Consider the following 5,453-nt stretch of genomic DNA (forward strand, 5'->3'; position numbering starts at 1 on the left):
AAATATGTGATATATTAGAGATGTATCTTTTAATTAATACATTAATATTTGTTAAAGTATTCGGAGAACTTTTTTGTGAATTATTGACAGACACATACACAGTTATAGTTCCATGTCTCTCTTTCCCCTAATAACTTAATTACAAATTTAGATAAGATTATAGTAAATCTACATATCTTATAGAATGAATAAAGGACTGCTCCTTTGTCAAGAATACCTTAGTTCAAGTTTTGCCTCTGACATACTTAAATGTAAGATCTTGGATAAGTACCTTAACTTCTCAGCAACCCCAGGCAACTCTTAGTAAAATATTTTTTTCTATTTATTTATTAATCACTCATTACATTCTAGGCATTGGAGATACAAAGCATAAAGACAGTAGAGGTGTTGGAGGAGTGGGGCAGGATTGAACAAGGAGTCCGTCACTTAAAAGCATGTTTCAGAGATTTTGGTGATTCAGTTCACATATAGACTTTGGTAACATACATAAACACTCTATTACTGGTTCCAGTCTATTTAACATGTGGTGAAAAGTCGCTTTGATTATCTATGTAGCCAGAACTTGGAATACATTGAAAAGATACTAATCGACATCATCTCTTCAACTGCTTTTACTTGTTCCAATCTAGTAAGAGTTAATACTACAAAATGAGAAGTCTCATGTCCTCCTCAGCCAAAGCAAATGCTTGAATAAGGGCCTTTGGTTCTTTGCCTAGGTTTTTGTTTGTTTTTATCTGTGAAGAAGAATGGAGGCCTTGACTTTGTGAACTTCAAAAGGTCAGCTGAATGATCCACCTGGAGATCAATAGCAGAGCTTTTAAAAGAATTTGTGTTCACCTATGGTTAAACTTTCAATCCTTGAAGATCAAGAATAGTTATTTTGGACACAGTTGAGAGAAAACTGAGATGGGAGAGTGATCCAGCAGTGACACCACGTTTGGATATGAACTTTTTGGGAGCCCACTCGCCCCAAGAAGGTAGTGGTATATGAATTACCCACTCAGGTGTTGAGTAAGAAATTTGATTTTTTTGTTCTTGCTATGCCTTCTATTTATATAGCATTTTGCCAAATTTTGTAAAGGCTACCAAAACTGACACATAATCCCATATCAATATTGTCTTCATTAGAACAACCAAGAAACCACCAGTTCAAGGCAAAATACATTTAATCATAATACATAGCAAAATAAATGAAAAGGAAAATGCTATCAAGGACACCCTAAATTTCCCTATTATTTTCACAGACATTCTCATTCTCCTATTCATCCTAACTTACAGATTTAATATCAACCATAACTTCTTTCTCAAATTCACTTTATATATCAATTCTGTTCCCAAGTTTTGTTGACACAACCTTTAAAACTATCTTGTATATGTCCCCTCTTCTTTACACACAGGGTTACCACCCTAGCACAGGCTCTTATCACCTCAATCTAATTATTAGACAGAATTTTATTTTAAACATAGTTCTCCTGTCTTAAATTACATTCCAGTCCATTCTCAACCACCTGAAGCAATTTTCCTGCTGTGCAGGACTCATCATGTCAAGCCCTAATAGTTACCAGTTTTTCCTTAATACCTCAAGGATCATATGTAATAATTGTCCATTTGCTATTGATTGTCCTGTACAATTGTGTTCTTCCTACCTATCCTATTTTCTTAAACTTTATTTCCCCCCTGCATTCTCTAGGATAAAAAAAAAAATGAACTTATGGGAGTTGATGGTGTAGTGGAGGAACATAAGAAAAGTCTAGAAGGAAACTTAGTGATATTGTTCTTTAGGAGGCATAATCTACATGAAGATCTTGCAAAGGAAACTGAGAAGTTATCGTGCATATAAGAAAGCAGTGCTAGTAAAACAGAGAGAAAAGAGTATTCAGTAGTAAGAGGAGATGGATATCTCAAATGTTTCAGAGAGGGCAAGATATTTAATATTTTCTTTTCTGTCATCTTTCATAGCAATAGTAGAATTGTATTGAAAATTAAAAGTTGTTTGAACTGTCAATTATCTAGTTAATAGTGATATGGAACATTTTTTTCAAATAGTTATTAATCAATTAGGTTTCTTGCTTTGAGAAATACCTGTTCGTATCCTTGGATCACCTATTTATCAGCAATTAACTCATTTTTAAAATATATGCACCTCATTAGTTTCATAAATATATACACTTCATAGTCTTGTATATCAGACAGTTATTAGAGAAACCTGCTGCAAAATCTTTCTTAGTTAACTTTTTCATTTGGGAATTTTAAGTGTATTGATTTTTTTGCATGCAAAATACCTTCCATTTCACAGAATGGAAAGAAATTTTGTTGTCTGTGGCATCTCTTTTTTTTTTTTCTGGTTATCAACTCTTTCTTGTCCTTAATGGTAAAGGTTATTTCATTCTTGCTCTTCTAATTAGGTTGCCATGTGTCTTTTGACATCTAGGTAATTTAATTATTTGACCTTTATTGTTGCATGTGATGTGAGGTCATAAACTAATCCTAATTTCAGACAAACTGCTTTGCCTTTTTTCCTCAAGAGATTTCTAAATAATGCATCCTTACTTCAATATATTTGATCTTTTGGTATTTCCAATAGCATGCCACTTTGCTTCTATGTATCATATACTCATGTGTTCTGATTTATTTTCTTTTACTCTTTCATTAAGCTCCAATAATCTGTGAATCTAAGATTGCCTCCATATAAATTCGCACATGTCAATTTTAGCCTGGGAAGATGAAGGATACCAGAACCCTTGAACACTAAAAGAGGTATAGTGATTTCATTAACAAAATTCACAATATAAAAAGGAAATATCAGGAAATTTGAAAACAGTTTACATAAAACTGGGGTTGAGAGATACACAATACATCTGTTATGAATTAAGGGGAAATTGGATTTCCTCTGACAAGTCTCATGAAAAGTTGATAGACAGACAGACAGAAAGACAGACAGACAGATAGATAGACAGACAGACAGACAGATAGATACAGAGATACAGAGATAGATGGTAGATATAGATATATACATATATATCTTCCAGAACAACCAGGTCATCTCTTAAAAATTTTCTTAAAATACAGCATAATGACCTATGAAGATCAAGTTTGACCCAACTCAGAAATGATTTTAATGTTACTAATTGGAGAATCAAATAGAAAAAATGCAGTCATTAGTATCATATACATATATATGATGTTTCCTATATTAGGATTGAGGAATTTTATGTTATGATTGAAAAGATGTGAAAGCATTACTTCAATGAATTGGTAAAGTATTTTCTGTCTTTCTGAAAAAGATACTAGGAAGGAAGTAGTGATATTCTAGAGCACCTTTGAATTTAAGTAACAACATAGATAGCTATTAACATATGTTTACTTATGCACTATGTTTTTGTATATCATGTGTCATATGGTATGCAACATATGCTTATACATGTACACATGCAAATATATTTCTCTTATGAAAATTATACTTAGTTAATATGTGCCTATATAGTAGTATTCCTTATATACACAAAAATCATTTAGATATGTGTATTGGTATGAAGGATTTTAATCTACAAAAATAGAAACCCCTTTGTCCTTCTTTGAATAATAACATATGCATATAAAACCTTTTGTGTACATAAAAAAGATACACAAGTATATGTGAAGTATATGTGCATATATACAAATGCTTATTATACACATATGCTTAGCATAAATACATTTATTATATGGATTAACTATATTATATATACAGACATATATCTATATTTAGATATATGTCTGTATATATAAATATATCTATATATCTATATACATCCTTATTCTTCTTAACATTTCAAGGCAAGTAGAGCCTAGAGAGTGGAAATTGAATGTTATCATAGCTGGAATTAATTTGAAAATTATTTCCAACTGACCCAGGTTTTAAACTAGAATTATGTATAAAGTTTTACAAAAGAGTTTTCAACAGCACATGCCTGGGAAGTAAACATTGGGCAAGATGAAAAACCAAAGTTGAGGTAATCTAAGTATCATTAGTAAGCTGCTGTGAAATGATTGGACGAATTTCAGATCAATAAACCATTCTAGATATTGGTGAAATGAGAGTACTGGCAGTAAGGGTCAGTTTGGACTTTCAAATTTAGAAAAATCACACTGATTTGGCAGAATTTATATTATTTTTGAAATTGTTGCTATTTAGTTGTTTTGTTAGTGGGGGTATAAATAGGTTTTATACATGTTGTTTTTTTTTATTTCATTTGTTCGACATAAAATATAACAAAGTCACCAGCATCATTGTCATCATCATCATCGTCATCATGACTGTAGTCATAGTCATTATTGTTGCCTTCCTTCTCTTCATTATCATACAAGTACACATATACTTTAAGGATATGTGTTGTGGGGCAGAGGATGAGTAAAATTGGCTAATGACCACGAACTACATATTCCCTCAAATCAAATAAAAAAAAATCAAATGACGCTGTTCCAAAAAGCAAAAACAACATTGATAACTACAAGATGGTATAAGGTATCCACCCGATAAAATCTTGAATGCTAATTCTGAAACATCCATAGAAAACTGAATAACGACAATTTGCCCCCATATTTTATGCCTCCTGAGTATCCTCTTGTATATAATCCTTCCTTCCATATTTATTATTTTTTTCTTCGAAAAGTGACTTCTTATATTTCTATCTGAAATTAATTTTTAATTTAAGTAGTAGATGGGGGGGGGTTTGTAAGAGTTATCCATTGGATAATCTGAAAGGAATAGATTATGGATATAACTAAAGAAGCAGAGCTGACTGTATGAAGACATCCAAGGTCATATACTAACCTACCTTAATAAAGTCTGCATTTAGCTAACATCTTCACTGGTGGCATAGAGTTTTAACAGGTCAACAAATTGCACTAATACTTTAAATAATGTCTTGGCAGAAAAGTGAAAAGCAGAGTAAGAAAAAAAAATTCCACTAAAGAAGTTACTGTATCTATTGGGATATTAATTTACTATAGTTCTAGCTTGGGTCAGGTTTCTGAGAACTTGGACCAACACAAAATGCTGTGCTTTTGTTTTCTTAACTGCTTGCAATTTTTAGCCATTATTTTAACTCTTGTCTCAAATGCATCACAACAGAATTAGAATATTCAGCTACTGAAAGAAAACTTTGAATCTCTCTAGTGCACCTTGCTTATTTTATAGATGGGTAAACTAAGAGTCAGATAAGTAAAGAGGTTTATTTCTAGTCCAAAAGCTAGTAACTACAGTTAAGCTAGAGACTGAATGATATCTTACACTTACATAAGTTTTATATGTTACTAATTATTCTGACATATATTATACTGTCTAAATGATTCTGGTCAAGATAGTCAGTCTCTGGAGTACAATTTCTTTATCAGTAAAAGGACTAAAAGGTCTCTTTCATTTCTAAACCTGCAATCCTGTGATGCTTTGATATCATGGCATCTTTAGGACA

The sequence above is a fragment of the Notamacropus eugenii genome, chromosome 2, assembly GCF_028372415.1.
Source record: "Notamacropus eugenii isolate mMacEug1 chromosome 2, mMacEug1.pri_v2, whole genome shotgun sequence".
NCBI lineage: Eukaryota > Metazoa > Chordata > Mammalia > Diprotodontia > Macropodidae > Notamacropus > Notamacropus eugenii.